Below are 15,410 nucleotides of genomic sequence, written 5' to 3' on the forward strand. Positions count from 1 at the left end.
GATTATTCTAGGATGTAAATGACAAAACAAAGAGGAAATGATAGATTACAGCTGAGTCAACACAGTTGACCCAAAAAGCGAACCGGGAATCTGTTCACTTATATTGTTGAAACTAAGATCCTGAAGAAAAATATAAGGATTACAAAATTATAAGATGAAGAAACTAGCTACCAACCAAAAAGTAATGGAGGGAAAAATAAAAAAGAGAATAGGGAATAATAACTAACAGATACTAAGGAATCCAATAGTAGTTAATATTAGATGGAATTGAATCGGAAATTTTGTTATTCCTTAGTTCTCTACGGTATATGAAACCAACATTCAAGATCAAAGAAAGAAGAGGAAGAAAAACACAAAAGGTATATATGAGGTAATTCAACATGAGATATTAGAACTTTGATAGTGTTGCCTTACAAGTAAGTTAATTTTTTCATATTCGTTAGAAATGCCAGCGATGATGAGCTCTCATTGGATAAATCACTTATTCTCCTACATTTTATCAAAAGTCAAAAATTACAGTAATAAGGAGTATTATTATTGTGGAGAGAAGGGATATATCCAACCACGTTGCAAGAAATTAAGGGAGGATATGCTTGCTTTCAAAAAGGCTCAACAGATAAAGGATTCGAAGGATGATGTTTGGGTTGCTGATAATGAAGGTGAATTTTTAGAAGCATGTCAAGATGAAACTCAAACTTCAAAGGGTGAAAAAAGTTGGGTTTTAGATTCTACTGCAACTATGCATGTTTATAATGATAAAGATTGTTTTATTGAATTAAAAGAAGATGAAAATTATGGAAATATTGTTGTCGGTAATAACGAGAAAGTGAAGATTGAAGGCATTGGTAGCATTCGTCTCAAGCTTCACAATGGTGTTGTCAAGAAGCTTCGCCATGTGAGGTATGTGCCGAGTTGTAGTCACAATTTGATTTCTGTGGGTGAGTTGGCTTCTCATGGATATACCAACATTGGTCAAAGAGACGGATGCGAAGTGTATAAAGACGATGTTCTGCTTTTGTAAGGCAAAAGGAATGAAAAACAACTATATTTGCTTGATAAAGGTGTGTGTCTTAAGAAATCAAGAGATAAAGTTGTTCAAATTCCTGTTGTGAAAGAAAAGAAAACTATCAACCGAGTAAGATTTTCAGATGCTACTATGATGGTTGGGGATTCAAGTCAAGGGAAGAATTATTGGGATTTGCCTTGAATCCCATATTGCTTAGGAATGGGAGTTGCAAGGGAACTCTCCCCTTTAAATAAACTAGTAGATTGAGCTTTTAAAATATCTCAAAAAGTGTAAAATAGAAACTAAAAATATAGTCATTGTGGGCTGTTATTAAGAGTGTAATTGAGCTTTTTGAGATAGTGTAAGGAGTTTGCAATTTTTCTCATCTAAAAATTGCACAGTTGTAAGTTGTTTGAGTCGATAGTGGACGTAGACTAAATAGATTGGGCTGAACTACTTTAAAATTCTTATATTTGGATTGCTTAATTTAATTTTAAATTTTTAAAATCTTTTTTCAACATTCAGTAACTTGTTTCCTACAAAAGCCATCACCTAGTAAACGAACACATCATATATTGTAATCTTATGTGAAGTAACTGAGAATTTTTGTTTATGTCAAAGCTAAGACCAAAGCCAGCCGAGGTTTTCACCTTCTGCATCCATGTGCAGAACATTATAGAGTAGGATGGATATGTGCTCAATATAAGTAAAATTTGCATTGAAAATGAAACCGAGAAGTCTATAACAACTTACAATAGCTTTAATTTCGTCAAATTACCAAGCTCAGATGGTAGAGGACCAAAGAGTCTCAATGTTCCCATATACAGTTGTTCTAAATTTGACAAATTACCAAGCTCAGGTGGCACAGAACCAGAAAAAATTGTTCGTTCCAATACCTCTACATCCCCAAGAATTTAGTTCTTCAGTTATAAATTGTAAAGTAATTACACAACAGAGTTCATTTAAATAAATTATAGGTTATAAGGTTAAGAAGGGGATAAACTTTGAACTTACAATACTATTAACTTAGGAAGCATGCCAAGCATTTTGGGAAGCGGCCCAGATAATGTATTAATGCCAAGGTTCCTAATCAGAATGAGAATTAACTAACATCAGAAAAGGAGAAAATATTATGAGTTTCAAAATCAAAATTTATATCAGCTGCTTACAGGTATTTAATTACAGTTAGATTGCTGACAGATGGAGACAGTGGCCCTAACAAGAGATTTATTCCCACGTTCCTATTAGAAAAAGAGAACAGGTAAGATAAGTATTTAAGAACACCAAGTCCAAATATTTAATGATGTGGATACAATGTTTATGATACTGCCATAGTTTTACTTATATGAAACCAGAAATTAACCCATACATGTCAAGTTATTGAATTTAGTAACAACTAATCACAATTAAAGCAAATATAGATTATAAAGAAAAAATTCAAATGGCGGTATAAATGATATGATACTCTGTGTTATTCTAAATTTTTACTTTTATTTATTTATTTATTTTTTTTTGGTCTTTTCATTATGGAGAGAGTTAAAGATCATTAAATAAGAATAAAATAAAATATTTTATTACTCAATAAAATTATGCAGAATTGAAATAAGTTTTAATCAAATATACAAAATCATACAGATTGGTCAGGAAATTCAAACTCCATAGTTCATCTGGGATCACAGCATCAACTTGCAGTGCGTAAACTTGCCTGTATTTTAAGAAAATGTNGGGCCGGGCCAGGCCGGGCCTAAAGATATACCCATGCTCAGCCCGTACCCGAGGTCGGGCCTTAAAATCAAGCCTAGGCCCAAGCCCAAGCCCGCCAACCTCGGGTAAAGCCAGCCCCTTTCGGACCGGGCCGGGCCGGGTACCAGAAAATGTCGGGCCCATTGCCATCTCTACTTATAGATATATCATATATTTCCAATGATGTAAAGATATATCATATATTTGCTTTCAAGAATTCAAATGAACCATTTGGAAGTGTGAACAATAACAATGAGATTTTATATAACCTAAAAACATTTTTATCTATCAAAACAGAGAACAAACAAAGCAAAACAGAGCTCTTCTATTTCCATTCCCCTGTTTTCTGTCAAACTTTGATTAAACAAACAATAACAGTCTCAACATGTGTAATAATGATCTATCCAGGCTGTATAGACAGTTTTGTTGATATATTGGTAAACAATTTGTTTTTTATCACCTCATTCATTAAGACTTTGGCATTGTGTTATCACCTAAATTATACATGCTTACATGTACTTCATTTTTAAAGTAGATCAAACTATTAAACATGCTTACTTGTATTATAATTTTATGAGTAAACGACATATTCCCACTTGAGGTTTGGCGAAATCCTAAGTTAGTATCCCTGATCACATTTATTTCAATTCTCACCCTTAAAGTAACATTGTTAGGAATTTTTAGGTTACAAACGGTGCAATTATCATAATGCCCTTAATAAATAAATTAGTACAATTATAAATTTACCATTTTATTTTTAAATTACTTCAATAACACCTTCGGGGACTGCACACCCTCTCGATTTTTGCTCAATCTAGGCTGTTTCTAATGGTGTTGAACCCCTGGTCACCTTCATCACCTTCCGCATAGTCCATTGTCTAAACCCCTTTGGTTCCCGACTCATTAGCCCCTCTGATCGGCGATGCCGTTTGGTTTAGGGTTTCCCTGTTTTTTGCTATTCCGACATAAAAATCCAATTAAACACCACCACTTCAACCAACGTCTCCAACTCTATAAAACCCCTATGTCCCCACCAACTGTTTAGTCACCATTTGCTGGTTGAGAGGTTCATGTTCATCACGTTTTTGGTGAAGTGGTGGATGGCAAACTGTGAGTTGTCATGGTCGGGAAGGTTAGGGATTTTGTAAAGGGGATGCGAGGAGTCAAACGGTGGTGATGGTTGGGGCTATAGCTGCTCAAAATGGCAGAAAACGGGTAAAAAATAGTCGCATGTTAGAGCTGCCGTGGTCGACAATCGGTGAGTGATGAAGGGTTGTGAGGGGAAAGGTTTTGTAGAGAGAAGGATGTGGGTTCGAATGGTGGTGAAAATGGTGATTTTGGGTGAAAGAATCACTGGAAAAGGGCGAAAAAAGCCGAGGGCGACATCTGTCAACATGTGTCACCTCCTACAAAATGACCAATTTACCCCTTCACCATTAAATCAAACACTTTTTTGTTACTTTAAAGTTGGGAATCTGGAATAAATGCAACCATGGGTACCATCTTAGGATTTCGCCATGCCTCGGGTGGGAATATGTCGTTTACTCTATATAATATATATAGCCAACATACTATACAATATACATAAATAAGTTATGCAAGTTATAAATGCGTAGTACTTAATTTTCAACTTTATAAGCTGTAATACCACGGAAATGAAATGAATAAATTAAGTGGCAATATTTGGTTTTCATTTGTGGTTAGTTTTTGTCAATGAATTCCTGGGAAAATTGTGGTCTCAGAAAATCATATATCATCTGTAGTGAAAGCTAAAGAGAAAGCAAAGATGCATATTAGGACTAGAAACTCAAAGGAATAATTAAAAGGAGAAAAGCTATAAGAATCTTTTGTTATTGATAAAGTAGAGATATCATATATCAAGTACAATATTATTATCCACATTCCCTTATATAATTGGACCACCATCCTCGTTATTATATTATATGAAGATTTTGATGCCATAAAAGGTAATGCCAAATATATGGCAAAAAAATATCTTACTATAAACGTCAAATAGGAAATAGATTATTATCTTGGGAAGGAAGATATTGATAATCAAATAAAACAAGTCATGCAAAAATAGACAAACAATATTCACTTTCCCAAATAACATTTCAATATCTCAAAACTATAATTATTTCAAGCCAAATTTCCTTTGGGAAACTAATAAGGAATGTAATTAATTAAGAAAGTTGTCAATATCTTATGATATTTTAATTAATTATTTATATGTTTTTTTTGCTACATGCAAATCAAATATTAAAATGTTTAACCACCAACTTGTGGCCGGATAGATAGAGGGGCATATGGTTGGAACTTGAAAGTACCTCCGTCCCGATTTTTAGTTCGAGTTGTACCAAGAGGTGGCCAATTACCTTACCTTCAAATAAAAAAAATATTAAGATGTTTTATTTTTCAAAGTTCAGCTGTCCAATTTTTTTTTACAGCAGTGGATTTATAACAAAAAGTTTGTAATTTATAAATCCAACCATAATTTTGTTAAATATAAAGTTCTTTTACATAAGGGCTATAACTAATTAAATTCAATTTTCTCACTTTTTTCTTTCAAAAATTTTGTTAAGATTACAAGTGTGCAATATCCTTAGATTATATTAGGCAAATTCTAATGTGGGTCTGAATACTTCAGATATAATGAAGAATTCTGAACACGAGAATTAATTGTGTAAGAAGCAACGACAAAACTCCTGCAATCACAACCTTAGTAAGATAAAAAAAAGTTTTTATTTTTTTATTTTTTTTCACTATTCTTTATTTTAGTATTTGTTGGTTTCATTTGGATTACTGGCTTTAATCTGAGGTTGTAGTCTAATAGAATTAATTTAATGAGCTAAAATATTAAATCTATCTCGCTAATTCATGGCTTCGAATGTGATATACAAGTTTTTGACAGTATAATTGATCATCTTGTTGAGTTGCCTGAGCTGATATGATGGCCTCACCAATTGCGCCAATATTTCTAACAATTAATTATCATTGTTTGAGCCAAAAAATAATGACTCAGGCAGAAGAAGTTGCGGAGAGGTATGGGAAAGTCAATAGGAGATTTGCTCAAACTAGGAGATTTCTACGGATCCTGCAATCACTTACACATAGATTCGCTAACATTAAAGAGGCCAGATGGTTTTTCTGGTGTGTCCCCTCCGACGATTAAGTCAAATACAAAATAAAAAAACGTAGGAAAACGGAGAGTAAAAGTGACGGAATTCGTGATTCTTTATAACTAAGTCTTTTGTGGCCCTTAGCAAGCCCCCCTTGGGGGAAATTATATAACCTCATCCTGAGATAACGTGGAGTGTTTGTAGGGTTGTTTGGCCATGAATTATGGTGGCATCGTGGTGCCAAGCATGGTTGCTAGTGGTCACGTTCTTAATTGGACCTTTCAGATATTTATTTTGTTATTGGATTGTGAATCATATGTTACTTTTTTTAATGGGTTTGAGAGGTTCAAAATGATTTTTGGACCCTAAAATTTAGATCATATAAAAATAGAGTAAACAACATATTCTCACTCGAGGATTGGCGAAATCTTAAGTTGATACCTTTAGTTGTATTTATTCCAAATTCTCACCTTTAAATAATATTGTTAGTGACTGTTGAAGGTGGTCGAAAACAATGAGTGAGGTCTGCAAGTGGAGGTATGAGTTTTGTAAAAGAGGTTGTAGGGAGTCCAACAGTGGTTTTGGAAGTGATTTTGGACTTCAGAATTGATCGAAAAAAGCCAAAAACTGTCAACTTGAACGCTACCAATGTGAGTCGCTTTTCGCTAAAATGTGCCCACTTTTTACCAAACAAAGTTTCAATACATTTTAGCGTGTTAATGTGTGTTTCGCTATGGTGAATTGTTGGGATCTGTTAAAATAAAGAAAACATCGTTACTTTAATGATAAAAATCAAGAATAAATGCAACAAAGAGTATTACCTTAAGATTTCGATAAACCTCAGTGGGAATACGTCGTTTGCTCTATAAAATTGGTGTCCACGTCCGACCTACCATTTCAACACCAAGTCATTTACACCTAACAGTATGCTTGACAAATTATTATTTATTTATTTTTTAATGTACTAAGCACTATGTTCCATAAGTCGTTCAAATAAATTATCTAGAAACGTCAAGTCTTTTCTTATATTACAAGATGTAGGACAAGTCATACATCTGTATATGTATGAATAAAAATGTGCTGGGGGTGGGTTGGGCACTTGGGCTGAAAACATCGTATAGGAGCGACAAAGGTAGAGATTTAGAGCGGCAGAGAGATTAGGAAATGGAAGAGGCTAAAGAAGTGGTGAAGCAAATGTTACTCGCTAGGTTCAAAGATGAGGTAAAATCAGAAGAAATTGATCAGCTCATCAAAGGCTATGCTAATCTCGTCAATCTCGTCGAACCCATGAAGTCTTTTGAATAGTAATATGATAAACACTCAATATACGATCTTGTTTAGCTTATTGTTTATATGGGTTATGGGGTTTCTGAGTTTTGGAAAATCTTGCTATGGTGTTTTTAATGGCGCCTTATTGAAAGATTAGAATACTCTTTCTGGGATTTAAAAGCATTGCACTTTACATTATGTGAAGAATTTACCAAACCTCTGGTTATTTGTCTCTTAATCTTTTCATAAGCATGTTTTGACGCAAATCTTGAGACCTGGTGGCTCATTGTAGTGGTCGTATTGCTGCCAGCCTGCCCTTATAGCTGTTTAACAAATTACGCTTATAATATACTTGTCTGGATCTACACAATTTCTGGAAAATTGTGATGGTTTAAAACAATAACTTAGTGTGGTTTTGGTACTTGAGTTAAAAAATCTTGACCCTTTTGCCATTTTGTTATGTGTTGCAATAGGGGCAGGGATGTGAGTATTGAGAATCTGCATCAAGGTTTCACTCGTATCTTTGAATCTACCTTTGAGAGCGCAGAGGGTGTTGCAGAGTATATAGCTCATCCTGCGCATGTTGAATTTGAAAACTTGTTCCTATCCCATTTGGATAAAGTTCTGGTGATAGACTACAAACCTACTACTTTGCGTTCCTGAATTGTACTGGTAATGCATTCATCAACTATCTTGCTTTTGTTATCCCTGGATATTAGGTACATTATCTTGAATAAGATTGGAGAATCATATAAATGTAATGCTGATGATGGTGATGGTGAAATACATTGTGCTGTAAATCTAAATTTAAGAGAATAAATGGATACTCTCAAATTCTGTCTCTTTCTTTCCACAATATAGCTTTTGGAATGTTTTTAGATTATCAATTGAACTATGTTGATGAAAGATATTGGTCATCTAGGCCCCTTATTATCCATGTGTTCAATCAGTATATGCTTGCTTCCACTTTTGCTCTCCAAAGTATTCACATTTAAGGCTGATGCTGATCCAATGTGTTGTTGAGATATTAACTTTTTCTGGTGAACACATTGTGCAAAATCGTTACTGCTAAGTGAATGACTAGGTGGAGTCTGCACATAATGTTAATAGAGAAAAAAAATATTTGAAGTTATTGACTGCAAACTGCTTTTAAAACTTTATTATATTAGAATCTTTGTTGAAATCCATACTTGATGGATACGTCTACCACTGTGACTCAAGCAATTGGTGTCTTGCTGAGGCTGTAAGAAAATATGAAAGTCACAAAGATGGATATGAGGGATGTATTTATACGGATTTAAGCAAGACAAAATACATTTGGAGTAATTTATTGATGATTTGATTTCATAGTTACTAATTTGTTAGAAACAAACATGTTTCAACGGGGTATAAGGTTAGCAATAACCAAAATAATACTACAAATTTTATTTAGGTCCTGGTTGCCCTTCAGGACTGAAGGATCCGCCGGGAGCCCTTTTAATTCATCATCACAATCACTGGCTTCATCCATGGAAGCTGAAGCTGATAAATTGGCACCCATTGGATCACCAGTTTTCAAGTATTGTTGAGCATCATCAAGGTCACCAATGGCATTATCATAATGCTCAGAGCAAGTTCCGTATCTCTCCTTAAGTTTACTATTAGTTGCTTTTGGGACTAATGATTTGATTAGTTGAAGGGTTTTTGTAGCATTAGAACTTGCCAAGTCAATAGTGATTTTGGCTAGACCTGGAAGATCCGCAGTAGTTGCTCCAGGAATTTGATTAAGAACCCCTAAGCAGAAAGAAGGATTCTGTGTCTTGGAACAAATATCATTAATAACACCCTTTGTCACCTTCACATTTACCGTTGCTAATGAAGGTGCAACGAATAGCATCATCCCTAGTAGAATTGAAGCCTGAAAGAAGTAGCTTTTGAAAGAAGCCATTTTGTGCTTTTTGTTTCTTCTTAAAAGTGTTTGGAGAATTATGGCTATAGGGAGACCTTTATGTAATAGATCAAAAGGGAGTCTTCTTTGTAAGCAAAAGCATCAAAATATATATGTATATTGACAGATTTGCATTTATGTCTTTAAGTTTAACAGTATTTCTATTTTTAATATAGGAGCATTAATGCTTGGTAACATCTAAACCAAAATATGCGCAGAATCATTGCTATTCATGGTGACATCTAAACAATCAAGCGAAAGTTACGAAACTGCCTCACATTTAACTTTAAATCATTGCTATTCATGGTAAAATCTAAACCAAAATATGCACAGAATCATCTTAATTTCAACAAGTAATCATTTATTATGAACCGAATATAAATATAGACTAATGCTATTTATGTCAAGATAATCTCAAATTTCACGTTCCAAGTGTCACCATATGTGGCATAGTTTATACGTCATCACCAAGGTTTTAAAACCTGGCCTGGGGTGAAACACAACAAAGTGGTGGGGTCTCGAGTTGACCGGTTGAGTCAGTTTGACTGGTGGGTCAAACTGGTGGCATCAGCATGTAAAAGGTTTGAAATCCAAAAAAAATACCTCTAAAAATTAATATAAGTCCTTAAAATACAAGTTTGAAATCCTGCAAAAACATCCCAAATTACACCACCAACGTTGACACAACCTATGCCAAATAGGGCCTATTTTTAGCGTCGACAAGACACCTCATCACCACGAAAACTCTTCCCTAAGCCACCTGACCAAAACCAATCTCACCCTACCCTCGTTCGTCTCGCCAATCGCTAGCAACAACAGGTTGTTGCCACTGATTTATTTTTGTGATTTTCGGTCGTTTCACTCACCAGAAACCACCTTTGTCACCACCTTTCGACTCACATGCATTTCTTCTTCAAAACCCCTAACATCTTAGCCACCAATTGTCTGTCGATCGTTGTCCTAATTTCTAAGGTTTGCCGTGAACAATAAAATTGGTAATCCGGCCCGGTGAAGGCCCCAAGTCCCGGTTGAACCATGTCGGGTTTTAAAACACTGGTCATCACTTTATTTACATAAGATATATTATTTAACACAACATCACTTTAATTATGTATTAATACTCCTACATTTGATGATACATTTATTATTTTAAAAGGTAGTTCGGTCATGCAATATGCTCATACCTCATATATTATATAAAATTCTCCCTTTCTCCAAACTAAACTAACCACAAAATTCTCTCTTATTTCTCATGCGAACACTCAACGTTACCTACATCTTCATATATATAAACATAATTTAATGTTTTCATTCGCTTAATTGGTAATGTGAGAGTTATCTAAAATTTAATGGAGCTACTGAGGCAACCTGTAGGATTTGAAGGGTGGGATTACTGTGTTCTCTTGAAACTCAGTGATGATCAAAGGTCAGTTAATTAAATTCTCTTCTTTTCTTTTTTTGTGATCTATGTTTATGCATCACATTATTAATATGCATCTCTTTTGACTTAGATTTATTGAGTGGATGGATTGTTGTTGTGCTGGAATTGAGATGAACAATATTAATGGCAGAGAAGAGCTTCATTTTCCAGTTTCTCCAGTTCTTCCTTGTAGGGATGTTATAATTCAACATCCAAGAGCTAAATCTTGTGAACTTCTTTCTCAACTTCCTTCTTCTATTCCCCTAGACGTCGGGTAAATATATATATATATATATATATTCATTCATATGCATAACTCTTTTTAATTACTTATATATAAATATTTCAATTATATAACTAATTACCTTATTTCATAATTATTCAGGATTAATCATGCGCAAACCTTGATTTCAAACCATCCAAGCTAGATAAATTCTCTAATAGCTCAGATGCAGATGTTATGAAGGTACCCTACTAAGAACATTCATATCCATTGATATAACACAGAATGTATGTGCATCCGTTGCACATTTCTCCGCTTTAAAAATTGATCTAACATTACTTTCCTTGCAATAATTTTCAGGAAGCAGTTTGGACTAGGGTCTTGATACCAGTGGTGGGAAGACTGATTGAGTTGTTAGCACTTAACAACTAAAGAAGTATACACTACCCTCTCTACTTATTCTTTTTGTTTAACATATAAGATTAGTTTGAGAAACCTAACTAGACACTACCTACAATTAGTTAGTTGTATGTGCAATCGCTGATGCATGGTATTTATATTTCATGATAATTTCAGGTACCTGAAGATCCACATGTGATTGATTTTATCACAGCGCAATGCAAAATATCACTGGATGGTCACTATAAGCAACATGGATGCTAATTTCTCATCACCAGTTAATAATGTGCATTAGAATGGATGGTCAGATTCAATCTCAGATTGCAGTGACCAGATTGATGATAAGGATCATGCCAAGTATCGGAGGAGAGCGGGGAGGGGACCTCAATCTAAAAACCTTGTAGCTGAGAGGAAAAGAAGGAAGAAGCTTAATGATAGGCTTTATGCTCTTCGAGCTTTGGTTCCTAAAATTTCAAAAGTAAATCATTCTTCTTTTTAATTTCATCTTATATCTTCTAACAGTAAATTGTATCAGTATTATAGAATGATTGGATGTTTGATGTTTTCAGATGGATAAAGCTTCAATCCTTGGTGACTCAATAGACTTTACAAAGGAGTTGCTAAAGGAAATAAAAGAGCTTCAAGATGAACTGGAGGAGCATTTAGATGATGAAGGGAGCCCCAAGAACAATACTGCAAGCATGAATGTTAACCACAACATTGTGAAGCCAGAGATTTTCAGTCAAACAGCTACTTCAGGTAATGACAGTACACTTCCTAAAGTGCAGAATCAAGACCTAAGAATCACTAATGACAAGACACAACAAATGGAGGTAACGTGCTCTAAAATCTAAACATAATATCTCCTTCATCTGTCTAACTAGAATTTCAGTATGTCAATTTTATTGTACATTTGAAGGTGCAAGTTGAAGTGGCTCCATTAGATGGAAACGAGTTCTTTGTTAAAGTGTTTTGTGAACATAAGCCTGGTGGATTTGTAAAATTGATGAAAGCTTTGAATTCATTGGGTCTGGAAGTGACAAATGCAAATATAACCCATTTTAGGGGACTTGTTTCTAATGTGTTCAAAGTAAAGGTAAAATTTTGAACACATTTTAGATACCAAAACTAAACTACTCTCTTAATATTAGTTGTTCCAATTATTATGAACTTCTTGGTGGCAGAAAAAAAGTAGCGAGATGGTTCGAGCTAATCATGTGAAGGATTCTTTGCTGGAGCTAACAAGAAACCCGTCTAGAGTATGGCCTCATGAGATGGCAAAAACTTCAGATTGCATCAATGGAGTCGAGTATAATCCTCCTCCTCCTCCTCATCATCACCAAGAGCACCACCTTCACAATTACTATATGAGTTTCCACCACCTTCACAAATAAAAAAGATTACGGTAATGGTTAGAATAAGAGGGGCTACAGTGGAAAATGCTTCTGGTCACGGGTTTATGTTTGGTGGTGGGGCGGCCGTCATGGTGGTGGTGGTGGTGGTGGAGGGAATAGTTTCACTGATTTTATAAGGGTTGTTGAGAATTTGGGATGAAGCCATTTAATGAGAATTGGTGGAGAGAAGATGAAAAGTGAATGGAGGTGTAAATTTAAGGGTAAAATGAATGCTATGGAGCGAAAATATTTACAAGTTTCAAGTGGTTTAATAATTCAAATAATAAAATTTTAATTATCTATTTAAGAATGGATAACAAGTGTATCAAGTGAATTATATTTCGCAGGATAATAACTGGCAAAGCGGCCCAGCCCAATCCACCCACATAAAAATAAAACTTGCTTTGTGCGGTGCCGTATCGTGTGCAAAGGAACATCTTTCATCATCTTCTCCATGTTCTCTTCTCAGTTCTCGGCATCTCTCTAATTAGTTTAGTTTAGAATTTGATCCTTTTTAATTTTAATTTTTTAGTTTAAAAGGTAGTTAAAGTCCATGCAATATGCTCTTGCCTCGTATATTATATAAAAGAATAAACGACATATTCCCATCCGAGGTTTGGCGAAATCCTAAGTTGGTATCTCTGGTTGTATTTATTCCATATTCCCACCCTTAAAGTAATACTATTAGCAATTTTTAGGTTACAGAGGATGCAATTACCATAATGCCCTTAACAAATAAATTAATAAATTACGCTTTAACCCCTAAATTAGTACAATTATTAATTTACCATTTTATTTTCAAATTACTTCAATAACACCCTTGGCGACTGTACACCCTCTCGATTTTTGCCCAATTTGGACTGTTTCCAACAGTGTTGAACCCCTTGGTCACCTCCATCACCTTCCCCATAATCTACCGTCCAAAACCCCTCTGATTCTCAACTCATTGGCCCCTCCGATCGCCGATGTCATTAGGTTTAGGGTTTTCCTATTCTTCGCTGGATTTCGATCGATTCCAGTGGTAAAAATCCAATTGGACACCACCACTGCAATCAATGTCTCCAACTGCACAAAACCCCTATGTCCCCACTAGAGTCGGTGGTTGGCCGTACCAACCCATGGCATGACACGAAAAAAGCATGGCACGACAAGGCATGGCACGATAAAAAGCACGGCGTACGACATGAAAATATGTGGGTCATGTCGTGGGCCTTAAAAAAGACACGTGGGTTGGCACGGTACAACACGAAAAAAAATAATTAAAAAATGTGTTGTTGAAGATATATTTGAAGATTTTAAGAATTTAGAAATTAATGAAAATGAAGATGTATAATAATTCTTAATCCTAATCTCTATGGTTGTATTTGTAATTTATAATTATAACTTATAAGTAATACAAAGTGTTGAAATTCAATTAATATTTCAATGTCTCATTATTTTATTATATTTCATAGTGATTGTACATTTTTTTAATTAATATAAATACAAAATGTCACTAAATATAAAATATAAAATATTTTTATAATAATTATTAATAATAAATCAAAATTACCATAATTTATAAATATTAAAATTAAATATTTTTACAAAGCACGTGAGCTGGCCCAAGGCACAACTTGTTATATATCGTGTCGTGCCATAGACCTTCAAATTTGGTGGGCTAGCACGACACGACAGGGCACAAATTTTTGTAGGCCTTGGCACGACACAGCCCACGGCACAAAGGGCCTTGAATTTTAAGGCATGGCCCACCGCCACCTCTAGTCCCCACCAACTGTTTAGTTGCCGTTCTTTGGCCGAAAGGTTCATGTTCGTTACGTTTTTGGTGACGTGGTGGACGACAAACGGTGAGTTATTGTGATTCGGAAGGTTAGGGGTTTTGTAGGGAGGATGCGAGGAGTTAAATTGTGGTGGTGGTTGGAGTTGTTGCTGCTCAAAGTAGTTGAAAATCGACAAAAAATAGTCTCATGTTAGGGCTGTCGTGGCCGACGATTGGCGAGTGGTGAGGGTTTGTGAAGGGTAAGGTTTTGTAGAGGGGAGAATGAGGTTCGAATGGTGGTGACAAGGGTGATTTTGGGTGAAAGAATCGTCGAAAAAGGGTGAAAAACACTGGCGGCGATGTCTGCTAACGTGCACCAAAGCATTATTAGAGGTGGCGATCTACTAACGTGTGTCACCTATTGCAAGACCAATTTACCCCTTCACCATTACATCACATACTTTTCTATCACTTTAAGGGTGAGAATCTAAATTAAATACAACCAGAGCTACCAACTTAGGATTTCGCCAAACCTCGGGTGAGAATATGTCATTTACTCTAATTTGATATATAGTACAATTGTTAATTATACACATGGTTATTGTACTACTTTTTTTTTAAAATAATTTTATATATAGTACAACTTGGATGTGTTTTATGAGAAAATTATCTAAACCTTGGAGATATACAATAATCCATAAACCCCTTATGGATTCATACAAGAATCAGAATAAATTTGTATAGACATTCTTAAGAGAAAATTGACGTAAAGAGTAAAGGCCAACCCAATTGATGAAGGCTTCATGTCTTAGACTCTCTTTACATAAATTAATAAACAAAAGCATCAAAAGATATTGAGTCCCTTCATCCTAATATTATTTACTGTTTATTAAAATTAATTTCTTATCTGCACATAATAATCATAAATCATTGCCATTGGAGATATCAAACTTCTAATAGTGCATATAATTTTCAATACAACGAAACCAAAAACATTAGCAAAGCTCGCAGAGATTTGCATAGAGGCCATGGAGTGGTTGTAAATTATTTTCAGCTTGAAATTGATAGAAAGGAAAAAAAATTATTAAACCCCTAACTCAATTTTACCCTTAACCATTAAATACTATTTGTATAAAATATTATAATATAAT

At 34.7% G+C, this 15,410-nt stretch overlaps 2 pseudogenes; both read left to right on the forward strand.

The window, feature by feature from the left end:
- Window positions 1–7,032: 7,032 nt before the first annotated feature.
- Window positions 7,033–7,957, forward strand: LOC116138540 (annotated as a pseudogene).
- A 2,453-nt stretch (window positions 7,958–10,410) lies between these two features.
- On the forward strand, window positions 10,411–12,500 carry LOC116138603 (annotated as a pseudogene).
- Window positions 12,501–15,410: the final 2,910 nt, after the last annotated feature.

The sequence above is a fragment of the Pistacia vera genome, unplaced genomic scaffold (genome assembly GCF_008641045.1).
Source record: "Pistacia vera cultivar Batoury unplaced genomic scaffold, PisVer_v2 Contig342, whole genome shotgun sequence".
In the NCBI taxonomy this organism is placed as follows: domain Eukaryota; kingdom Viridiplantae; phylum Streptophyta; class Magnoliopsida; order Sapindales; family Anacardiaceae; genus Pistacia; species Pistacia vera.